General features: G+C 43.6%; 1 long non-coding RNA gene across 1 annotated transcript; it reads left to right on the top strand.

Annotated features, from left to right (window-relative positions):
- Nucleotides 1-240: 240 nt before the first annotated feature.
- Nucleotides 241-26,691, top strand: LOC109192020. The gene is made up of 3 exons (XR_002056030.1): nt 241-361; nt 19,169-19,174; nt 26,682-26,691. It is a non-coding gene; the product is annotated as an uncharacterized LOC109192020 (long non-coding RNA).

Raw genomic sequence — 26,691 nt, 5'->3', positions numbered from 1 at the left:
TGCGACGATCTGGGCAGCGCGTGAGGACTTACCGTCCACTAGAAATTTTTTTTGTCGATGGTTCCTGGGTCGCCTAAGTCCGTTTGTCTTGGTTCTGGACTTAGTTTGGACCATTGCTTTTTGCTTTCCGGTGAGGTTGTTTCATACCCCTTAATGCTCCTTTTTTTGTGTGGTTTTGTGATCTGTTTTGGTGGGTATGGTTGAGTATAAATCTGTTGCTGCTGTTGCCTCGGAATCTTGTGACGAAGAGGGTTTTTGGTGAAGGGCTTGCGTCTAGGGGTCTTTATGTTCTTGACCTCTAGAATGATGGAGTCCGTTGTGTGTTTTGGTGCTGTCTCATTTTGTGTTTTGGTGTTGTCTCGTTTTGTGTTTGGTGCTTTCTTATTTTGGTCTTATCTCGTTTTGGTGCTGCCTCTCTTTTGTTTAGGTGATGTCTCTCCTTTTTTTTTTTTTTTTTTTTTAATGCCCGTTGTTTGGAGCGTGCTTCCCTTTTGTTTGGAAAGATGCTTCCCTTTCGTTGGTAAAGAATTTGTATATTTTGGTTCGGAGTTTGTCTTCTTTACCTTGTGTGTCCAAGCTTGTTCAGTCCACTTTGTGTTCACCCGGAGTTGTGGTATTGGTGGTGTTCAAAGCTTTTGTTGCAGGGGGAGTATGAGTATCCAACCTCAAGCTCGTTCAGTCCACTTTGTGTTCACCTGTTGTTCGTGGGATTTGTGGCGTTCAAAACTTTCGTTTCAAAGGACTGTCCTAAATATACTTGAGTTATTTCGGTTTTTAGTTATTTTGGGTTATCACTCATTTGTGTAACAAGTTGAGAATTATTAAAATATATGCTCCAACTTGAGAGGGGGGGGGGGGGGGGGGGGGGGTGTTATGGAATATATATTTCATATATAGAATCTCTATATATTAGGCAATCTTAGGGATTTAGGTAGGTAGGAAATATGGAAACTTGTTTCCTTTTCGTAGTCTTCTAGCACATATTTATAGGGCTTTGTATTCTTTTTTTTTCTATATGACAGTTTGAAACAATATACGACAGCACATTAGAAAAATATCTCTTCACTTTCGTAACAATAGGAAACAACCATGTGTAACGAGAATAATCATCAACGAAGATAACAAAATAGCGATAACCATTCTTATATAATAGAGGAACTGGACCCCAAATGTATGTGTATATTAAATCAAGAACATTCGAACTAGATGACTCAACACGTGGCAAGGGAAAATGAACAGACTTGCCCAATTGACACGCGTTACACAAACTGCTATTACATCGAATATTACGACTAGACCCACTAACCAAACAAGATTGAAGAATACATCTGAGAACACGATGATGAGGATGACCTAGACGATTGTGCCAAATTGATGCAGAGGCACGAGCGGAAAGAAACACAGAGGGAGACGAACTTGACAACGGTAGCGTGTATAGACCCCTAGAGCTATTGCCCCGAAACAAAATTTCCTTGGTATTGATATCCTTCACAACAAAAAAAAAAGAGGGGTGAGACTCAAAAAATACTTTATTATCCGACGCAAACTTTTGAACAGATAACAAAGAATTTGACAAAGTAGGGACACGAAGGATATTAGAAAACTTAAAAGACCTATATGGGTATTAAAGGAAGCATGACCAACACAACTAATAAATAAACCCATACCGTTACCGACACACAATGTGTCATTACCAGCATATTCTTCAGAGGTAGATAGGGCAGCAATGTCTGGAGTCACATGATAGGTTGCCCAAGTTTTTGGGATCCACATCTGAGAACCACTAATGTCTAGACCATTATTCTTATAGCTTAAGTTAGCTTGAGTGGGAGGATGATAGCGGTTATAGCACACGACTGCCTCGTGACCAGTGCGCCTGCAAATCTGACATTTAACCTGTTTACAACCTCCATCGTTGTCGCGAACGCGGCCACCACGCCCATGACCTTCGACCTCCTTGCTGTCGACCACCTCCACCACGTTGAGAGTTACCACCGCCACCACGTTGAGATTTACCACCACCACCGCGCTGGTTGCCACTTCGACCAGACCTGCTAACCCCGCGTTGGGCAATGAGAACTGTGGGCGAGCCACCGTAATCTCAGCTAGCGATGAACTCCTGCTCTCCAAGAAATTCCGCCAGTTCTTGCAGTTAACACTCGGAACTCTAGACGCAAGCCTTGGCAAACGAACAAGTTTTGATCGTCTAGGCTTACCGTCCGACCGACGAAGGTGAGGTTTTTGATGATAACCTGAGCCCGGCCGATGTAATCCGGTACGGAGGAGTCCCCCTGATCCAAACCCTGAAGTTGGCTAAGAAGGTTCAGCGTGCGAGCTCGAGAGGACGACGAGAGAGCTTGCACGTCGGCGTCCCAGAGAGCACGGCGCATCCGACGACCAACGGCCAATGGCATGACCTCATTGGAGAGAGAGGAAACAAGCATGGAGAGAAGATCTTGGTCCTGTCGCATGGATGCGGCATAAGCGGGATTCGGCCGCGGCTAGGAGCTATCGTCGGCGTCGGGAAGAAGAACCGACGGAGAGGGTTTCGTGCCGTCTATGAAACCCATCAAATCGTGCCCATGAAGAAAGGCAACGACTCGCGTACGCCAAAACAAGAAATTCTTGTAGGTCAACTTGATTCTGATAAAGTGGCGAGTGGTGGAAAGAAAACTCTAGCTTACTAATACCATATGAGAACTGTATCAATTATATTGAATGAGTTGATTACAATGAGTACAGATAATGAGAATATATACAAGGAGGAATTACAGAATGACTGGGATAAGGAGTTATAAACTGACTCAAATACATAGAGTCCTAATAATAGTCACCACAAGTTTAATGTAGTTAGATGGAAACTCATGTCAACCCTTAAAAAAAGGATAAAGACTTCAAGTTTACTCAATACTATCTTTTAGAAAGCATTCAACCTAAACAAATGATGGTTATTTACAAACACTTAAGTCATAATGCGTGTTAGAGGTGACCACGCCCCGCAACTGTTATAACATGAATTAGGGTCTATATTGCATGGAAGGCATATAATGTTGCAAATAAGGCTGAAAAAAAAAATAATCCTATGGAAAAAGGATTATTATTTTTCTAGGAAAAACTGGAAATTCAGGGAAAGAACGAAGGGATTACGGTGTAGTTGGTTAGCACGAGTCAAGTGAATCACTCTTTCCTTAAAACCTTATTTGCTGTCTCCCAAAAGGTGGTAGGAGCGTTCTGGCCTAGGCTTCCCGGGATAAAACGTACTACAATTCCAAGTTTAAGCAGTCAAACAATGGAATCCGGCGAACTAGAGCTTGTGATGAACACAGTCACACAGGAGGCTAAGAAAAGAGTTGAAGCAAAGTTTTGAGATTACAAAACAAAAATCATAGCATTTGAAACCGGCGTATACGAGTCAAGACTTTTCAAGTGAATTTTTGGATTTGATTTGCACACCCACCACCTCTCACCCCCTCTTGCGCGCGAGAGAAAACCTCTATACTATTCAATTCAATAAGCTTTAAAAAGGTTCTTGTATAAATAGTGGTGCAAACCCACTTCCCAAACCAATGTGGGACAAAGGCTACTTTAAAGCCCTTTCCCATTCATTTTTCCAACTCAAATGGATCTACTTTGAGGATCAATATCTTATTCATCCATTATCCGTTTTGAGCGTACAATATATCAATCTCTTCGTCTCACTAAGAAGAACCCAAATTCACTTTGACCCGACCCAAATCGGAAGTCGACCGTACTAATATTTGTACCACAAAATAGCTACTTGTAATGCAATTTCTTGCTATTTTAAGCTATTCTTTCCAACATATAATTTGCTAACTACAGACACATAATATGTTAGTTATATATCATGTGTCTGTTAACATATTATGTGTCGGTATTTAACAAATTATATGGCTTACTATGGATACATAATAGGTTAACTGCAGACACACAATGAAATGTCATTTTAGACCAAGGTCTACAAGGCAAGGTAAACCCTATCCATGTCATAATTTGCCCAAACTAACCTAGGGGTGTGATTGAGTGGAAGGGACTCATCTATCATTAACCAAAGGTCAAGGGTTCGATCCTTATTTTAGGTATAGAGTAGCCTTAAATCTTTATGCTAGCTGTCCCACCTAAAAGATAGGTGATGTCATTTTTGAAAATTAATAAAGATAAAAAAAAAGGAAAAAATTTAAAAAGCTAGAAGCATATTTTGAAACTCTCATGATTATTTGCACCCAAAGAATTAATGCCCCCGCTTCAAACATTTCTGATGATTAACATGATCGAAGCCCGTGCCTCTCACTTGCAAAGCGAGCGCTCTACCATTTAAGCTACATCCCCTGTTCATGCTTTTGTAGTCAAAATGCAATCTATATATAATACAGAAATAAGTATTTAAAAAATAAAACATCCCATGTTCATGTTTTTGTAGTAAAAAAAGTATTTTTATCAAAGCCAGGTTTCAATCCTAGGACCTGTGGGTTATAGGCCCACCACACTTCCACTGCGCCACTCTGATCTTGGTTTTTGTGCCCATTATTAACCTATTTACCCTCTCTCTCTGGTGGAGTATTTCTCATTTATTTGATTATGGATGTAAACACTATTATTTACAATAATCCTTTATTTATTATCGGAGATCATGTTGATAAGTTCATTGAAGAAAACCCCGTGCACACCCAAAATACCTTTGGTACACCAAAAAAAAAAAGGCACAAGTGTCAAATAGACCCATCTACTACTGCGAAGTGCTTAATTCTCACCACGAACTAAATTAAGTGTCAAATAGACCCATCTATCAGCTAAATTTGTTCGATTGACATTTTTTATAGGTTGCTAGCAGGTTGTCTATTTAATTATTAAAAATAAATAAATAAATAGAATATTTTTTTAAAAAAATAATAATAATAAATAATAATATTAAAAAAAAAAAAGAATATCATCCACCGGCGGTCCTCGCGGACAGCCGGTGGCTGATATTCTTTTTTTTTTTTTTTAATTTTTTAATTTTTATTTTATTTATTAATTTATTTTTAATAATTAGATAGGAAACCTGCTAACAACCTGTAAAAAATGTCAATCGAACAAATTTAGTTGGTAGATGGATCTATTTGACACTTAATTTAGTTCGTGGTAAAAATTGAGCACTTCATAATAGTAGATGGGTCTATTTGACACTTGTGCCAAAAAAAAAATAAATGAATAAATTACCCACACCCCAAGTCTGGGTTGGATCCTTGCCGATTTGAGTCTAGGGCTGAGGCGAGATTGGCCTTGTTAATTAGGGATGTGCATGGGATCATATTTTTAATTATTTTTATAAATTATTCCATTTTATGGGTCTAATTCGACTAACGATGCTTGACTAAAGTTATTTATCATTCAAATTTTCATAGTATTAAGTTTAGTATTAGTAGATAAAATGGATATATTTAGAAACTATGTTAAAGTACTATTAAATACAAAATCAAATTTAAAAACAATAATAAAATAATAAAATAGTAAAGAAAATAAGTAAAAAAGAAAAAGATAGTTTGATCCGTAAATACTCAACATGATAGGTAAAATAAGACAAATGAAGTTATATATATATATATATATATATATATATATATATATATATATATATATATATATATATATATATAGCATTTTTAAGTAATTTATATAGATATATAGATAACTGTACAAAACAAAATCAATAAATTTCATTAGCTTATTTGGTAATAAGAGTGTTTTAATTAAGAGAAATTACACTTTGGTCCTATAGCTATAGAGGTCTTGTTAATTTCAGTACTTGATTTTGAAAAGTAACAATTTAGTCCCATAACTATACAGTTTTTAACATATTTGGTCCACTCGATCAAATCATTGGTTAAATGTCGTCGAAAAAATATAAACTATTTTTAATTATTTAACCATAGAGGCAAATTAAAGAAATGTAAACTATTTTTAATTATTTAATCTTGTGAAAGAGAAGAAAGAAGAGTAGGGAAAAGCAATGATGCCTTGATGAACTCATACGCAGATTGACCGATTTGCCCCATCATCATTAAATAATTAAAAATGATTTATATTTTTCGGCGATATTTGGCCGGTGATTTGGTTGGGTGAATTAAATGTGATAAAAGTTGCATAGTTATGGTACTAAATTCTTAACATAATGCACATAAACTCTTAACAGAATACATATAAACTCTTAACATAAATACAACGTCGTTTTGGGCATGGTGCACGATATAACGATTGGTCCAGATTTCAGCAATTATACTGTGGACCGCGGTTCACAAAGTTTTGTGGACCATGGTTCAAAACGGCAGACACTATAGTGTATCTAAACTGACACTGTCTCACGTAGTCACGTATTATTTTTATTATATTATCAAATAAAACTGCAATTGAATTGAATTGAAATGAAACTGTAGTTGTGTTGAAATGAAACTGCAGTGTATATAAAATGAAACTGAATAACAATTTCACATATTTGAGTGTATATTGTCCAGCGAAACTGTAGTTATATCAAAATGATATTGTAATTGTGTTGAAATGAAACTGCAGTGCATATTTGATGCCTGGATCACAATACATTGTGGACCGCGGTCCATAGTATAATTTGCCTCCAGATTTAGCATAGGCTAGACTTACAAATTGCCAAGTCCAAACATTTTTTGTCAAGTTTATTCAAGGTTGGTTCGATCCTAAAATAAGTATTACTTTAATCTTAAACAAAAACATTATAAATTTATTTTCACAGAATGTTGTTACTAGTCATACTGTTTGTAACGATTTGACGCCTTACCATATAGAAAACATATCACAGGAAGAATTTATTTACAGTTTTCACGTTTCCGTACACCAAATATAATGACCAAATCGTACCAAAATCGTTTGTAACATATCAAATGACCTAGCTTCTCTATACAAATAATAGTTGAGCACCATAATTGCTTTAGTTGAAAGGTCAAATCCCCATCTTTTGCATTAAAATAAACATTATGAGATATGTTTGTTGAGATTTTTTTATTACTATTAACTCTATTACAAGATAGTATCTGTTTTATACTTTCTCTATCTGTTACAGTCCAAAGAGCAATACTCTACCACAGCGGTTCGATCCACAGAGGTGTCATCTGAGCACAATGTGCTTGGCGCTTGTTGGGAATTTAATTCAAAACTAATATAATGTTCTAACAATTTCACGTTGTAGTAATTGGCAGAAAAAAAAAAAGAAGTTTAGATGCATAAAGGTATATAAGTGATTTCTCTTACTTAAATATCATAAATAATCAAAATAAGTTTAGATGCACAAAGAAACACATATATCTTATAAATATTAGAATATAAAATTTTAATTTTTGATGATAAAAAATAAAACTATCTAGCATAATTTTTTTTTTTTTTTTAAAGAATGAATTGAACGTAGCTTAGTAGGTTGCATTTCGAGAATATTACATTTAGCATTTAACAAATGCAAATAGTTTTTTTCTTGACAACTCTTTCTATTATAATTAGATTTTAACATCGATATTATAATAAATAAATTAAAAAAGAATATTTTGTTGACAATAAGGCAATGATTCATATATTATATTCCATATCAAATAAGATATAAATGAAAAGTAAAACTCTTTTTTTTTTTTAAATAGTGAATTTTTAATTAAAAAATTAAAACTAATAGAAGTTAAATTTTCGAATAAGAAAATCATATTAAAATAGATACAAGTTATTCATTAATTAAAAATTATAATCAAACTAAACTATATTTGTAGACCAGGACTATGTGGTCTAATGGTATCCGGGTTGGACTTCCATTTGGAAGATTGTGATTTTGAGCCTCAGTGGAGGCGTTATTGGCTCTTTGTGTTTCAGTAGGTTGAGAAAGTATATGAACAGATACTACATTGTAATAGAGTTAGTAGCATTCAAAAAAAAAACTATATTTGTAGAAACTACTTATACACTACATATGTATGCATGTATTTGTATTTACATATATAGTACGTAGAAGAGAAACTGGTAAAAGAAAAAATATTGAGGGTAAACTTGTTTAGAAATTCTAAATTTACAACACAAAGATCTGTTGGAAATAATGAACCAAAAGTCGATTTAATATCCCAAAATAATATTTATATATACACACGAAAATATATAAAATAGTATTGGATATATATATATATATATATATATATATATATATATATATATATATATATATATATATATATATATATATATATATATATATGAAATTGTTTTCAAACAATTTGAAATATTTGAAATAACATATTAATAAATAATTGGACATGTTTTATTTTTCATAATTTTTAGTTTTACAATTCAAATTTTTATATAATAAAAATTATTTTATTACAAATTTCTGTAATAAAATATTTTAAAATATTTGGAAGTAATTTATATATACTAGAATAATTGTGAAAAGAAAATAATTGTTAAGGTGATGTAAAAGTATAGCTACTGAAATTGCACCGTGAATATTGAATACAAGATGAACCTTAGAATTCTACTTGATTTTAGGTTATGCAACAATCGCGTTCATTAATTAGATTTGTTAATTAAATGTAAATAACGAAAATTGAAAGCATAAAATAAAACAATAACACATGAGAATTGTTACGCAGTTTGGAGCGCTTCTCCTACGTCTGCGGGGCAACCCACGTTTGTCCAATCAACTATAGATTAGGGGTGTAAATGAGCCGAGCGGTTTGTGAGCCGCTCGGTCAAAGCTCGGCTCGAGCTCGGTCAAAATCGAGCTCGAGCGGCTCGTTTATTAAACAAGCCGAACTCGAGCTCAAATATTCTATGCTCGTGGCTGGTCGAGCCGCTCGCAAGCCATAATTAAATAAATAGATAAATATTATATATATGGTAAGGATCAATGACTACTATTGACTTGTAATTAAAGTAGAGTTGTAAACTTGTTTTTAGTGTTTGGACTCTTTAAACATTGAAGTTTGGACTTTTAAATTTTTAAAGTTTTTATTATCTATGTATAGATAAAATAATGTTTATTATTAATTGAAATATGAATTCACATAGGTCAAAATCGAGCACGAGCTCAAACAATCGAGCTGATCGAGCCGAGCTCGAGCGGCTCGAAAAATTTGCGAGCGGAGCTTGAGCATCATTTTTTGAGCTCGACCGAGCTCGAGCTCGAGCTCGAGCCGAACCATGCTTATCGAGCTCGAGCTCAAGCCAACCCAATCTCGAGCTCGGCTTCGGTCGTTTACTGCCCTACTATAGATGTTCACTAAGGAGTATTACAAGAGGTAAGTACAAATGTCTCTCAACCTTTACCACTACAATCCTTCCTAACACCTATTCAGGACTGAACCGTGCATGCCATAGCAATCTTCAAGCGAAGCTTCAGCTGTACCAAGTACTGACTATGTAGCTCAGGCAGAATTTCTCAAGAAATAATAAAATAACAATAGATATTTATGCAGTAGCTTTCTAGAAATTCCTTTACTCAATATATCAATTCTCAAAAACGGCAACTTTCTTCATTTAGATGGCTCCCTTTTATAGTAGTAGATATGCAGTACATTGATCGTCATATTCAGCATTCCATAACCTTCATTAATCCACAGCCACTCGTTTTATTTTGAATGCCTCATAACACGCACTACATTTCTGACTCCTTCATTTTCAATCTTAATTTCACCAATTAATTGTAGCCATTCAAATTAATTATTAGTTGATAGAAAATGGTCCAAAGAATTTCTTAGTCTAACTTAAATCTAAACATAAATAAATTAGCCAACTAAGGTTTAATGTGTACAAAATATGTACACTTACAATCTCCCCCTTTGACAATTTAATTCGCAAAAACTATAGTATCTTATACCTTGGGCAAAAAGGATAAACAATTTAATTTTATTCAAGGCCCTTAGTATATGTACTGAACAATACCTAAGGAGAACAATAAATAAGCAAATTCCAAGAACTCTTTTGGACCATGTTCCATCCATGAACCCACTATTATTAAATTTCATATAACCTGTACTGTCGAAGAATCCATGAGGCTTCACAATTCAGAGAATAAGCATTGCCCAAACACAATACACAGTAGACGGATTAGCCAAATAAAGACTTCAAGAGATATAAATAAGAATCCCAATAATATAAATAATGAATCCAATAATAATCAGAAGCCAAATCCCAATAATATGAATTATGAATCCAATAATAATCAAAAGCTAAAAATAACCACCATCCAACCATCAGCCAACTGCTACCAATCAGTGCGACTCCGATGAGAATTCAAGATTGCAATTCAATAGGGAAAGATAGGATTACAAGAGTGTATATCTGAAATTACCTCTAACTGATCCTATCTACCAGGTTATTAACAGAAGACTAATCCTAACCACATATAAACAACTATAGGTTAAAACATAAATATAATAATAACACTAATATTATTCACACACCCCCTCAAGCGGACGGTGGCAAGGACACAACGTTCAGCTTGTCTCGAAGAGTAATAAACCTGGGCCCTGCAAGAGGCTTCGTCATGATGTCTGCAAGCTGATCTTTCATCGATACAAAATTAACCACAAAATCACCACTGGCTACCTTGTCTCGAACAAAATGGTAGTCTATCTCAACATGTTTTGTCCTGGCGTGAAACACGGGATTAACACAAAGATACGTCGCGCCTAGATTGTCACACCACAAAGTCGAGGACTGCCCAGAATGTAGCCCTAACTCCCGAAGAAGGGAAACAACCCACGTTACTTCAGCTGCCACATCGGCTAAGGCCTTATATTCTGCTTCGGTCGAGGAGCGCGCTAATGTCCGCTGTTTCCGAGAAAGCCACGACACAAGGTTTGTCCCTAAAAAGACTGCATATCCACTGGTGCTCTTCCGATCGATGGGACACCCGGCCCAGTCGGAGTCCGAATATGCGTGAATAGAAGTAGTCGGTGAGGGAATCAGACGCAAGCCATAGTCTAACGTGCCTTTGACATACCGTAAGACGCGCTTAACCATGCCCCAGTGATCTACTGTCGGAGTGTGCATAAACTGACATAACCGGTTTACGGCATATGATAAGTCCGGCCGAGTGATAGTAAGATACTGTAAGGCCCCAACAATCCTTCGATATTGCGTTGGATTATCAAAAGGTTCGTCTGACGGAGCAACCGGCTGAGTAGTCGAAGCAGGAGTAGATAAGGGTTTACAGTCGACCATGCCGGCCCTGTTCAAAATATCTTTCATGTAACGCCGTTGAGACAGAATAACGCCTGCTGAGGTGTCAACTGTTTCAATCCCCAAGAAGAAGCTGGGTTTCACGAGATCTCGGATTTTGAAAGCAGTCGCAAGACGGCACAACAGAGTATTAACAAGCATTGCACTGCTCCCTAGCATAATGATATCATCCACGTACACCAATAAAAACACTTGACATCCATCCAAGTTGTAGTAGAATAGGGATACATCCGTCTTCGAGGCGCTAAAACCGGTAGTAAGAAGAAAGTCATGCAGGCGTTTAAACCACGCTCGGGGTGCTTGCTTGAGCCCGTAGAGAGACCTCTGTAGGTGGCATACGTGATCCGGATGAGCCGAGTCTTCATACCCCGGAGGCTGCTTCATATACACGGTCTCAGCTAGATGCCCATTCAGAAAGGCATTGTGCACATCCAGCTGCCGTAGCGTCTACTTGTTGGATATAGCCAAAGAAAGAAGAAGACGAACAGTTGTCGATTTAACAACTGGACTGAACGTGTCGAAAAAATCTTCTCCGGCTACTTGATTATAACCCTTGGCCACAAGCCGTGCTTTATACCGTTCGATAGACCCATCAGCATTCCGTTTGGTGCGGAATACCCATTTGCACCCAATAATATTCATCGTGGGTTTAGGCGGGACTAGACTCCAGGTATTGTTGTGCAATAGGGCGTTAAATTCTTGATCCATAGCATCCCGCCACTGTGGATGACCAACAGCTTGGAAATAGCAAGTTGGATCAGCTGTAACGGCTGTGAGGACCTGAAACTCTTCATCAGTACCTCGAGTCTGACCACGTAGACGCATGATATGAGCTCGTTCTTGTGGTTGAGCCCGACCCCGACCCCGCCCCCGAGTAGTCGAGATAGCGGGCTCAATTGCCAAAGGTGGCTCTTCTTGAGCTATAGGACTCGGGTCAGAGTCTTGTAATATATCGGGTTGCACTGTAGTCTGAATATGAGCGGGCACAACGGGTCCAGATGCCCACGGTACAGGGTGTACCTGAGCCACACGAGGAGCTATACCTGTAACAAAAGGAAAAATGGTTTCATCAAACCGCACGTGGCGGCAGACATAAATTTTTCCACTGGTTAGGTCCATGCATCTGTAACCTCGGAAGGATAGAGGATACCCCAGGAAGACACAAGGTGTAGACCGAAACTCTATCTTATGCCGATTGTAAGGCCTAAGATAGGGAAAACACAAACAGCCGAAGACACGTAGAAACTGATAGGGTGGTATTTTGTGATGTAGACGGGAATAAGGACTGTCATATTTTAGGACAAGAGTGGGTAGGTAATTAATGAGACATGTTGCTGTCTCAAAGGCAAAATCCCAATAGTGTTGAGGGACTGATCCTTGAGCTAAGAGAGATAAGCTCGTTTCGACAATGTGTCTGTTGCGGCGGTCAACTCTTCCGTTTTGCTCGTGTGTGTATGCACACGACTGGCGGTGATTGATCCCGAGGGTTTGAAAAGTGGTGTGTAATTTTCGGTACTCACCCCCTAAATCGGATTGTATGGACTTGATAGAGCGCGAGAATTGTCGCTCTACCAAAACACGAAAAACATCAAAGGCTTTATAGATGTATGATTTTACCCTTAATGGATAAAACCATCAATAGTGTGAAAAATCATCTACAAAGAGAAGAAAATAGCGGAAGCCACTAGACGAGATAACTGATGAAGGCCCCCATATATCCATGTACAGTAAGTCAAGTACATTATTGCTAGAAGTATTGAGTCTATCTAATGGAAAACGACAAGACTTGCCGAGATGGCAAGCCGTACATGACCCGAAACTAACACTATTTTGCGTAACTGAACAATGTTGCAGAATTTTATTCTGGACCAATTTGTGAGGGTGACCAAGCCTGCGACGCCATATCGTGGGTGTTGCCCGAGAACTGACGAACGCGAAATGACTTCGGGAAATTGGCAACTTGTAAAGACCTCCAGAAGTTGGGCCTTTAAGAAGCACCGCCTTGGTTTTGGAATCCTTCACAACGAAACAACTGTCATGAAATTCAAAAAACACAGAATTGTCTTTAGCAAATTTTTGAACAGATAAAAGGGGGACAGTTAATTCGGGGACATGTAACACATTAGACAGAAACAGGTGTTTTGACACAGAGGGGATCGATGCATGGCCAACCCGCGAAATTTCTAAACCTGTACCATTTCCCACTCTCAACGTGTCCGGACCGGTATATTCCTCCAATGATGTTAACATTCCAGCTTCCGGAGTCGCGTGAGCCGTGGCCCCAGTGTCAGGGTACCACGCCTCGGTTGATGGTACGGTAGTGACCGGAGTTTCGCCCGAAACGGCGACATGTGCCTGCGTAGGTGGTTGTGTTGTATACCGTTTGTAACAGTATACTGCGGTGTGTCCTTGTGCCTTACAAATTTGGCACCGGGGACCACCACCACGTTGATTGCGGTCGCCACCCCGCTGATTCCGGCCGCCACGCCCACCGCGCCAGTTACTCTGCCTGCCTCCGTCGGAGTTGCCGTGACCGCCGGTGTGGCGTCCTCCGTTTCCACTGCCTCGGCCGGTGTAGAAGGCCGAGTGCGACCCGGTTGCAGCGCCATCTGCGAAATCATCAGCAAGGATGAAATCGGCAGCTTGGAGATGATCCGCAAGGTGCGGAAGGGAAACCGGAGCGTGAGCTGTCAATGACGCCGCATATGCCCTGTACTCCGGACGCAAGCCCCGTATCACATACAGATTTTGCTCGGCCATGGACAGCGGCTGACCGGCTTGTGCAAGCGCTTCCACCAATAGCTCTGCTTTGCCGAGGTAATCACCGGGCGTGGACACCCATTGCCGGAGCGCCTGGAACTGCCCAAGCAGACTCAAACACCGCGCCTGCGTGTTAGAACCGAGGGCGGTGCAAATGGACCTCCATACGTCTGCGGCAGTGTCACGGCCAACCGCGAGGTGAAGAACCTCGTCCGACATCGATGATATGAGAAGGCTCAATATCGATTGGTCCTGAAGAACCCAGGCCTTGTGCGCCGGGTTGGGGGTCGTCGGAGCAGTGGTGGTGCCGGTTCCCGATTCGCCAGAGGAGGTTGCAGAGATAAACGCCGGCGGACAGGGTGTGGTGCCGTCCACATAGCCAATGAGATCCTGACCTCTGAGAAACGGGAGAAGCTGGGTCCTCCAAAATAGAAAGTTTCTCGAGGTCAGTTTCATCGAGATGAAATGGTGAGCTCCCGACAAAGGGTTACCGGTCGCCGGAGCTGAGCCGCTGGCAGCGGCGGATGGGGTCCTCTCGGAGGAATGCGACGACATGGTGGGAGTAGGGAGGGGGTTGGTTGTTTGCGATGGAGGATCGTGTTTAGGCTGATACCAGATGAGAATTCAAGATTGCAATTCAATAGGGAAAGATAGGATTACAAGAGTGTATATCTGAAACTACCTCTAACTAATCCTATCTACCAGGTTATTAACAGAAGACTAATACTAACCACATATAAACAACTATAGGTTAAAACATAAATATAATAATAACACTAATATTATTCACAACTCCAATTCCAACAGTTTTACCAAAACTCCCCCTTAATCCATACTCCCTCTTTGTATATACTCCCCCTTTTTTGCCAATGAATTGACAAAGGTGAACATCTATATTCGTGGATTGAGTCTGACGGAGTGCCCTATTGGATTGGACCTGTACAAGAAAATTAGAAACAAGAAACGCAGAACTAGATAACAATTAAATAACAAATAAGCACCTATAGACACGAATATCAAGTTGGAGCAGATAATGCAAACAGAGCATACCCAAGTAGTAAGCACATTTAGATAAATCACATTTGCACACAAATTCATATTAAGCAAAGTCAAACACAGATTCATACCAGATAGCACGGTAAAACACACAAACAAAACAAGCACGGTCATGTAAAGCATATTCAGCCAGGGATTCAAATAGAGCAAAATCAAGCACAGATTCATATAAATTAACTTCAGGCAAGAATTCATAACAGTTAGCACAATAAGTACACAAGCAAACACAGATACGGTCATGACCGGACCAACAAAAACACATTCACATAGTAACACAGAAGAATACAAATATTAAACAAATTTTGCATCAAATTTTCATTCAAATAACCATAGAGAATTCAAAGATTCAACACAAGAAACATCAATAAAATAACCTAAGCAAAAATAGGTTTATCAGTTCAAAAGCACTCAAAATAACGCAAGTAGAACATTTAGTAAACACATAGAAAACAATCAAGAACAAAACGCAAAGAATCAATCCGCAGTTTAGTAAACACATAGAGTAGTAGACAACGAAAAGGACTAATTGCGAGAAAGTTAAAAAATAAAATAGAGGGAAAATCAATCATAGACAAACTCCAAAAAAAAAAAACAAAAAAAAAAAACATATATGCAATGTGAGAGCATGTAGGAACAGAACCATTAATTCAAAAGATAAATTCTCTGATCCTGGCGAACAAATAAGCAAACCACAGTTTCACGATCCTCTACTGAAGTTAAATATCGTGTCATGGCAAGTGCAGCAAGTGAAATTACATGGCTCAAACTACTCTTATCCGAACTAGATATACCAGCTCATCTTGCTCAATCTACATTGTGACAATCAAGCATCTCTCAACATTGCCAACAATCTCGTCTTCCATGAACGAACCAAGCATGTAGAAATTGATTGTCATCTCATTCGAGAAAAGATTACTTCTGGTACACTATGCACCACTTTTGTTCCATCTGATCAACAAATTGCCGAACATCTTCACAAAGGGTCTCCTCTCTCAAACATTCTACGCCATCACTTCCAAGCTCATGTACCACCCTTGAGCTTGAGGGGGAGTAAAGAAGAATAATATCTATATTTATATTACATATCTTCTACAATATTATATATATGTATTCGTATTCATAATTATTTTCATATTCTTACGGTCATAGTTTAGGTAAATTCCTAGATCATTGGTTCTCTTACCTTTTTCACCGTTCTTTACCGTTAGCATAGTTATATATATACACACATTGTATTCTTCTTTGATAGACAATTCATATATGCAATATATATTTTCCTTCTCTTTCTCTGCAACAATGCTTTGCAGTTTATATCCTCAACTCCTTACGCTTATAAGCTAACGAGTGTCAGGTCGGGGATTTCTGCCTTGTTATCAAAAAGGGAGTTGGGTAAAGCAAACTCTCTCAAGGATTTCTTGTTCGTTGTGCAGGTTTTACAGGTCGGATGCTCCTCAAGAAAGCTGGTCGGACCCGATCGATAAACTTCCCGACTGAGGTCTTTTACCCGATTATTTGCCCTTATCTTACGAAGAGTCAAAGATCTCAAGAAGAGGCACGTGGCGATGCTACACGTTGACAAAGAGGGCTTGCTGGATGGTGATGCGTGGATGCTACGTGGGTTACATGCCGGCCGGCCGGAGTTGTGTCTCCGGCCTAGCAGCTATAAGTACCCACGGCGGCTATAGTGTGGAGGGACTTTTGGAACGATCGATAGACTATCTACAGAGCTGTCCGACTGCAGTCAGTCGGCCCTCGGGATAGTCATTTAGATTGTATTAGGTCCTTCCTTGGTCAATAAAAGTCTTTATTTGCTTTGACTTGATCTTATTTAATATCTTGACCGCATTACGTGGAATTTATACTATCATTTTGGCGTCGTCTGTGGGGACCCGAGTACGAAAGCTAACGTTTGACGAGTACAGGTTCTTTATATCACAATGTATCCATATATGTACCAAATGGCCGAGGATGAGCAAGCCGATGCAGCCAGTTCATCCGACCACCAACGTACTCAGTACCAGGGTCAGACCATAGATTTGAACCTCAACCTATCACCACCACATCCGGTGGCCCAGAACCCCGTCAACTACATCCAACCGGGATACCCGCTGCCCGGTCAGCTGTATCCATTCCCCGGGCAGTATCCATACCCGATCCCTACACCACAATATGGGTGCTGGCCCGGTACACCAATGTATTATCCACCGCCAACCGGTTATCCAAAATACATGCCTATGCACACGGCTCCAGCTTCCGCTCCCCCGATTTACCCGACCATGCCGACCGAGCCGAAGCTTCAGCTCACTTCCTGGGCTAGGCGCTCGGCTCGCTCGAGGTTGGGGTCGCAGGGTGCCGAGGCCATGGAGGAACCACGGCAGGCTCAGCACGTTCAGCCGGAAGCACACGCTCAGGTAGCTGAAGACTCTGAGACAGAAGCCAACCGGGCGATGGCATTCGAGCGCTCCGACCAGCAATGCGGCAAAGATTGGGACCGCAAGATCCGAACAGATGCACGGTTGATTTTCCGATGCAAGCGGCAAGCCAGGAGGGATCGTCTGCGCATAGTGGGTCTAAAACTCATTAGCGACGACGGGCTCGGGAACCAGCTCAAACAGCCGTACAAGATGAGACCCGAGGATTGGTCAACGAATTTCGGGCGGAATTCACTCGTTGGCAAAACGAGCACGCTGTGAGGCCTCCGTCCAATCAATCAGCCTCCCTGTTGAGGACACCCTTCACGGCGGAGATTATGGCTCAGCCTTACCAGCTCGATTTGCGAGTCCCTGGCAACAAAGAATATGATGGGCGCACAGACCCTGAGGTTCATGTGAACACCTACTACGGAAACATGCTGATGATGGGCGTGTCCGACGCCGTAATGTGTAGGGATGTTTATTCCACGCTCACCGGTCGGGCGGCGGAATGGTTTAGATCACTTCAGCCGGGCTCCATTTCTGAGTTTGCCAGTCTGGCAATGAAATTCAACCGGAAGTTTGTGACCTCCAAGGTCATAGGGAAGCCCTACATGTACCTTGAGAAGGCCAAGCAGTTGGAAGGAGAAAGCTTGTCCGAATTCTTGGTCAAGTGGAAAGCGGCGGTCGGGGAGGTTGAGCCGATAGACGATATGACGGCCATCCACATGCTACACATCTCCCTCCGGGCCAGTTATTTGTACCAGGACTTCATTCTCCATCCGCCAACCACTTATGAGGAGGCCCTCCGTAGAGTGACGGATTACGCCAATACCGGTGAGGCTAATGCCGTCAAGAGATCACAAGAGGTCGGGATATCATCCCGGAAGCCCTCCGGTCGGGTAGATCATCGATCGGGTGATGACCATCCCCGACCCTGTACCCGGCCGGGAGAGTTCACGACATTGAACCGGTCAGCGGCGGAAGCCATGCAGTACGCCCAATCCTGCAGCCTCATTAAACTACCTCCTCCCGGACCAGAAGGCAGGGACAAGTCAAAGCATTGTGCTTATCACCGTTGTGTCGGGCACGATACGGAAGAATGCACGCACTTGAAACAACTCTTAGAAGATCTGCCCAGTCTTGGAAAGTTGGATAAGTGTGTGGGAAAGCGGGAGGAGACCAAGAAAACGACCGACAAAAAAGATCATAGACGCTGTCATTATCGTTCTGATCGGTCGGATCAAGATCGCAGAGATCCTGATCCTCCATCCAGCAGCCGACCGGCACCCAAACCGACCATCCATGTTATATTCGGAGGTTTGGAGGACGCATCCCAATCCCGGGAAAGTTGCCCGGTCGCAATCGTGGACTCCCGTGAAACCGGGAAACGACAAAAGATGGAGCCTATTACCTTCTCATTGGAAGACCAACAGGATAGTGGAGACCACGGGATGGAAGCCCTCGTGGTCACAATTGAAATTATGGGGACCGATGTCCAAAGAGTGATAGTGGACACCGGGAGCAGTGTGAACGTCCTTTATTTGGACGTGTTTGAGAAGCTAAAATTGGATAAGGAAGAGCTGATTTCGGTCGGCGTACCCTTGTCAGGATTCACCGGGGCCACCATACGCCCCGAGGGAAAAATTATGCTCCCGGTAAAGATCGGCACCCCGCCCAAGTCAGTGAAGACCGAGCTAGAGTTCGTTGTGGTCAATCTGCACTGTGTCCACAATGTTATTTGGGCCGACCGGCCATCATAAGGGTCGGCGGAATCATTTCTATGCTGCATTTATGCATGAAGCTCCCGACCCCGGTCGGGGTTGGAGTTGTACGCGGCGATGTCCAATCGGCGCGAAAATGCTATACCCGGGCAGTTAATCGGCGTGATGCTGGTTCCTCCCGAGTAAACAGCATTGTCAAGGAAGCCGTGGGCGAAAGAAAGGAACAACTCGAACCCTCCGAAGAGATTGAAGAAGTTCCTTTGTCTGAGGAACGACCGGAGAGGAAAATCAAGATTGGTCGGGCCCTCACCCCCGAGCTGCGATTAGAAGTATTGGCGATCCTCCGGGAATTCGCTGATAGCTTTGCATGGGGGCCTGAAGATATGCCCGGGATAGATCGCACCGTAATTTGCCACAAGCTCGCTGTAGATCCCACGGCAAAGCCAGTTGTTCAGAAGACTCGGCATCTGTCATCTGACCGCCGAGAGTTTGTTAGAGAGGAGGTGAAAAAGATGGCAGCGATCGAGCACATCCGACCGGTCACTTATCCCGAATGGGTGGCCAATATTGTACTAGTTCCCAAGCCTCCATCTTGGAGGATGTGCATCGATTTCACCGACCTCAACAAAGCATGCCCGCTCGACCCGTACCCGCTCCCGAGTATTTATCAGATGGTCGATGAGACGGCCCGGGCCGAGCTCATGAGTTTCATGGATGCATTCAAAGGCTATCACCAAATTATGATGCACCATGAAGATGAAAGCAAGAAGGCCTTCGTTACACCGGATGAGCTGTATTGCTACCGAGTGATGTCGTTCGGTCTCTGCAATACAGGAGTAACTTATCAAATGATGGTCAACATGCTCTTTGTGGATTTATTAGGCCGAACAATGGAAGCTTATATTGATGACATGCTGGTAAAGAGTTCGGACCGAGCCGACCACACTCGGGATCTACGGCAATGTTTTCAAAAAATGAAGAAATACCAGCTCCGGTTGAATCCTACCAAGTGCACGTTTGCGGTGCAAACGGGAAAGTTCCTCGGCTACATGATGACAAAGAGAGGAATCGAGCCCAACCCCGCTAAGGTCAAAGCTATTCTTGATATGCAACCGCCCACGACCGTTCGGGAGGTTCAACAATTGACCGGCCTGTTGGCAGCCTTGAGCCGTTTCCTTTCAAAGTTGGCCGAGCGCACCTTACCATTCTTTAAGGTATTGCGCAAAGTTAATGGGTTCGTGTGGGATGACGAGTGCAGAGTGGCCTTTGACGACCTCAGAGAATATCTGATGTCTCCGATCGTGTTGTCAAAGCCCAAGGTCGGTGAAGAACTCGATGTTTATCTCACCGTTTCTGATCGAGCTGTAAGTGCAGTTCTATGCCGAACCGACTCGGAAGGAGTGCAACGACCGGTTTACTATGAGAGCCATGCGCTCCATGGTTCCGAGCTCCGTTACTCCCGGCTAGAGAAGATGGTCTATGCTTTATACATAGCGGCAAAGAAGTTGGCCCCTTACTTTCAAGGTCGACCCATTCATGTATTAACCGATCAGCCGATCGTGGCGGTTCTGTTGACTCAATATGCAATTGAGTACCGACCAAGACCAGCTATAAAGGGTCAAGCGTTGATAGACTTCTTGGTCGAGTGTACCGCTCGGGAAACGCGACCCCCGGCGGTCGAGGATCCTGAGGCGGCATGGTAGTCGTTGGCCACCGATGGATCAAGTAGCAAGAAAGGAGCAGGTGGGGGAGTCATAGTTACAAGCCCTGAGGGTTTCAAAGTCTACTACGCATTGATGTATCAGTTCCACCCAACCAACAATGAAGCCGAATATGAGGCCTTTGTCAATGGCCTACAGTGCGCTCGAGACTTGGGGGCAGAATACATCCGGGCTCAGACTGACTCGGTACTAGTGGTCGGGCAAGTCTTGGGTGATTATGAAGTGAATGGTGAGCGGTTACAAGCTTACCGGGACCTCGCCATGGAGAAGCATACTTTGTTTCGGGGGTACACCGACTAGATAATGTTGATGCCGACATCTTATCTAAGTTGGCACAAGACGCCCCGGACCACATGTCAAAGATTGCTCGGACTCTAATGATCCCGAGGCATAGCATCCACCGATTGCCGGTCGTACCTATCCAACCGGCAGAGGAAACTTGGATTTTGGACCTTATGGAATATCTCCAGCACGGTCTGCTACCGAACGACCCTCAGCGCGCTCGAAAGGCCAAGCTAAGAGCTCCAAGGTTTCAGGTTCAAGAAGGACGTTTGTATAGGCGGTCGTATGGAGGCCCATTGATGCGCTGTTTGACTTCGTTTGAAGCGGATTTAGTGATGAAGGAATTGCACTCGGGCATCTGCTCGTCGCACCAGGGAGGCCGATCATTAGCCCGACGTATCATGGTGATCGGGTATTACTGGCCATCTATTCAGCTTGATTGTTAGAAGCTCGCAAGAGGGTGCGAAACATGTCAATCATTCGCTCGAATGCTTGGACGACCGGCCACGTTTTATCAGCCGGTCACGACTGCAATTCCTTTTGCTCGATGGGGGGTGGACATTTTGGGACCTTTCACACAACTTTCCAGTCGGAGACGTTTTGTCATCGTGGCCATAGATTACTTCTCTAAGTGGATCGAGACCGAGCCATTAGCCACGATCAAGTCCCAGCAGTGCGCCAGGTTTCTAGGGCGAAATGTTATTTCCCGATTCGGCATGCCCGTCCATCTCATCAGCGACAACGGCCGGCAGTTCGTAAGCCAGTACTTTCAGAATTTTCTTGCAACGATCAGGACAACCTCCATCCGATAGTCGGTGGCTTACCCCCAAGGGAATGGACAAGTTGAGAATGCCAACCGTACAATTCTGGAGGGTTTGAAGAAGAAGTTGCATTCCACCGGTCGTAGCTGGGTTGATGAGCTCCCATATGTTCTTTGGACTTATCGCACGACCCCGAGGGAAGCAACGTTGGAAACGCCGTTCGTGTTAGTATATGGAGCTGAAGCTCGGTTACCGATCGGGGCGTGGATCCCGACTGCCTGGGAACGATCTTACAATGCCGAGGAAAATGAACACTCCATGGCCGTGGATCTGGACGGCGTCGAAGAAAAGAGAGAGATGGCCGCTCGGCGTATGGCCGAGTATCAGAAGAGAGTTAAAAGCTTAGAGGACGTCCGGGTCAACCCTCGCTATTTTCAGGTGGGAGATTACGTTTTACGACGTCGCGAAGCGAGTTAGCCGTTAGAAGGGGATAAATTTGGGAGGGTCCGTACGTTGTCACGGCCGTCGTGCGCCCGGGAACTTACCGATTGGAGACAACGACCGGGAGACTGATTGAGGGCACGTGGAACTCGGAGAACCTTGTTTTATTAAGACATTAGCATGATTATGTAATTGTAGATGGAGTGGGGGCTCGACCTGCGAATGGGCCCGTCCATCTTTAATTGCTTTTGTAAATATTGTAAATATGTATCCACGATCGGTGATTGCTCGACCGTTTGCACACGGCGGCCCGATCGGTTTTCCCTATCGCTTAAATACGAAGTAGGTTGGTTTAGATCTGCTTCAGAAAATGGTCTTGCTCGTGCTTCACCCGACCAAGACACAACATCAACATACGACAGGGGTGAAAGCCCCACGACCACAATGTCGCTTAAACTTGCCCGATTACACCGGGGTTACATTTCAGTTATAACTGATCAAGGTACATACCTCTCCCTTGGTTCCGGCCGATAGGGGTATACAATTAATTAGCTCTAATAGCCATCTACATCTTAGCCGGACGAATTTTAATAACTGGCACAATGCGCTCATCTTCGGCGGACACTCAGGTTATGCCATCGATCGGGGAAAGCAGAGCCATATCAAGATATTCACGATTAGCTTTATTTCTTTCCACCGCCGCACTCACTCGTGCCTTGTGTGCACGGCAGTGTGGGGGCTAAGGTGAAGGAAGGAGACAGGAGGCCAAATGGTCGGGCAAGACCCGAACGAAAAGGCGAGTAAATTTTCAAGAGGCCAATAGGCCAATGGGTCGAGATACGAACGACCGGGCCATTGGGACAATAGCTCGGGCAAAATACGACAAAGAAAAGATTAAATAAAAAAAAAACGGAAAAGTCGAACAGATGAAGTTTGGTAAAAGGATAATTTCATTTAAATAACAAAAGTGCCCGGTACAAAACGGGATCGGGCTCCCAATAGAGTGCACTTAACAAAAAAGAAGAAACAAAAATAGCATTTACATGGTCGGCAACTACACGACCTTGTACCCATCCTTCTCGGCACCGCTGGGATCGGCTGCATCCTCTTCAGCTGGCTCGGTGAAGGGCGCCGGGCCGGGGTCGGCAACACAGACTTCAAGTCATCACCCTCGAAGACCTCCTCCATGATGGATCGGGTCTCCTCCCGCATAGTTCGTTGCCCGGACTTGAAGGCCCAATGCCCGAACTGCCAGATAAGGTCCTCCCCGACCTTGGTCTTCATCAGTTCCTTGATGAACTTTTCACCGGACGCCTCATCACGGCAAAGAAATTTCGCAAGGTCCCCAAGGTTCCCCAGTCGGGCCTTGAGGTCGGACGCTTCCTTCAGGGACGCCCCGGCCGCCTTCTCCACAATGACCAAAGCCTTCTCGGTCGACTTCAGCTTGTCTTGGAGCTCGGTGATCTCCTTTCCACGCTGATCGGCGACCTTCTTCAGAGCGTTGGCCTCGTTGGCCAGCATCGCTTGGCGCTGAAGGTGTTGGATCGATCGGTAAAGCTGCAAGAGCAAAATGGGTTTGCTCGATCAACTATGGTTGACAAAATAAGCATGATGACCAAATCTTACCTCGACCAGCTCCTGACCGCTCCGCTCGACCACCTGTGCAGGTGTCAACTTGCTGATGTCCTCCTTGATCGGCAGGAGGCTGCCTATGCGGGCAAGGATGGAGTCGTCGCCCATGATGGCCCCGCTCGGGGGGCTGTTTTGCTTCTTTCGGCGCTTGAGCGCGCCCCCTTCTTCCGCGTCTGCCACGCTCACTTTTTCCTTCCCTTTGTGGCCAACCGTTCGGGCGACCAGGACATCGGTCGTCAGGTCCTCGACCACGGCTCCTTCAGCCGTGGTTAATGTGGAAGCGCCCAATGGGCGACCGCTTGGGATGGGTTCGCCTTCGGCTTCTTTATTGCCGGATGATCCGGCACCCTCCTTCTTCTTCCCGAGCGGTATCTTGGCTCGGGGGGCTCGGGGTGCTCGGGGCGCGTTGCCCAACGGGAAATTGCGTCGAGGACCCATCCCTACAAAAGATCACATGGTTAAAATAAGCAAATTACAGTTTCAATCGGGAAAGTTAGATAGGTGTTAGACCTTTTTTGGTCGGTTTGGCCCGAGTAACCGCTAACGCTATTGATACGCCCGTTGGTCGGGGTTTGTACTTCTCCTCCAGGTCGTATTGAGGTGGCAGCAGTCGGGCGGCCTCATAGCTTTCCCTCGACCGAAAAATCTTGTATTCATGGATCTCACTAGAGATCCGAAAGATTGCATCCCAGAGGGCCTGAGTCTCGACCGGTTGGACTTGTTTCGTATAATGCGTAGACCAGGTCCGGTCGACCGGGAGGATCCATGGGTCGTATTCGACCGAGAAGATGCGGTTCTTCCATCCACGGTTGTTCCCGGGCAGATTGTCGATCGTACATAGATCAGCCCGGGACGGTATCATCAAGAAGTCTCCCCCGTACTTCGCGGCTAAGGTCTTGACTTGGTAGATAAAGTTGAAAATCTCCATCGAGCATGCGACCTCATGCCGAGAGCATATTTGAGGAAAGCACGCCAGGATTCGGTGGGCGTTCGAGCATATCTGGGCGGGTAATACCCGGTAATAGCCCAAGAACACGGTCAAAGGGCCAGAAAAAGGGAAAGTGATCGGGGCCAGCAGGGAATCATAATGCATCCGGATCCACTTTCCCTGGTGGCGTTCCATTATGTTTCCTAAGGAACACCGCGTATCGAATCGAACTCGACCGCTCAGCCTTTCGGCGATCCTCGCCGCTTCGCCGGTCGTCAACAAGCATTCTTGCTGCTCGACGCTTTCGCTGTTGAGGAAGGCGAGCTCTGGTCCGGCAACTAGTACGGTCGGCTCTTCCTCCATTGGCTCTGGTGTGGCCTCCCGATCGTGGGCTGAGGTAGAAGCCCCGGGGTCGGTTCATATTGTTCGAGTGGGCGTTTCCTAAACGTCCTCGGCCGGTTTTCCTTGGCCACTTGTTGAGGTGTCGTCGCTACTATCACTTCCGCTGCTCGAGCTACTTGAACCACTCGAACCTGATGAGCTTTCTAAGCTAGAAGATTGGTGGCGCTCGGGGCTCTTGGTCGGTCGTTGAACGACCTCGACGACTTCAGGCGAGGATGCCTCTATTTCTATTTCCTCACTGAGCTGCTCGACCGCATCGTCATAGTCCGCACCCGAGATGTTTTGGCTGTCGGAGTCTGACATGTCCCCTTCATAAAGGAGATGGTCGTTTCAGCGTTTGGGGTCGTTTTGTTTCGGTCGGGGTTAGTATGTTACGGGGGTCGTTGTTACAAGAGAAGGTAAAAGAAGAGTTAAAAAGAAATAAAAGTAGGGACAAGAAGAGCTTACCGATTGATCGCTGGTTGATTGAAGTTGTAGGAAGACGTTTGCTCGATCGACGCACAATGCAATTCGCTCGGGATGCTCCGATTGCTTCGCACAGATTGGTAAAAGTTCAAATGAACCTCAGAAGTGCCTATTTATAGGAAAAGTTTGGGCGGGAAAACGGCCCACTTGCGCGATGGGACCGTTACAAACTCCGAGGCATGCAGAAGCCGACACGTGGCACGACAAGTGACACCTGTCCGGTCGGGATCGTAGGCCGAATGAAGTGACTTTTCATCCCGTCCCGTTTTTCCCCGAGCGGTCAAAAAGGCCCGGGCTGGGGGGCTTTTGGTAGGGTATATCCCGACCGACATAGCTTGGGATTTCTTGTTCGTTGTGCAGGTTTTACAGGTCGGATGCTCCTCAAGCAAGCCGGTCGGACCCGATCGATAAACATCCCGACTGAGGTCTTTTACCCGATTATTAACCCTTATCTTACTAAGAGTCAAGGATCTCGAGAAGAGGAACGTGGCGATGCTACACGTTGACAAAAAGGGCTTGCGGGATGGTGACGCGTGGATGCTGCGTGGGTTACATGCCGGCCGGCCGGAGCCGTGTCTCCGGCCTAGCGGCTATAAGTACCCATGGCGGCTATAGTGCGGAGGGACTTTTGGAACGATCGATAGACTATCTACAGAGCTGCCCGACTGCAGTCAGTCGGCCCTCGGGATAGTAATTTAGATTGTATTAGGTCCTTCCTTGATCAATAAAAGTCTTTATTTGCTTTGACTTGATCTTATTTAGTATCTTGACCGCATTACGTGGAATTCATACTATCAAGCTCGTATCATATTCAGTCTAATAGCTATTCACACTAGGAACGGTCCAATTTAGGGGCAAAGTGATGATCAT

This window comes from Ipomoea nil, unplaced genomic scaffold (genome assembly GCF_001879475.1).
Source record: "Ipomoea nil cultivar Tokyo-kokei standard unplaced genomic scaffold, Asagao_1.1 scaffold1735, whole genome shotgun sequence".
Taxonomy (NCBI): domain Eukaryota; kingdom Viridiplantae; phylum Streptophyta; class Magnoliopsida; order Solanales; family Convolvulaceae; genus Ipomoea; species Ipomoea nil.
This window is presented reverse-complemented; position numbering and strand designations above follow the sequence as displayed.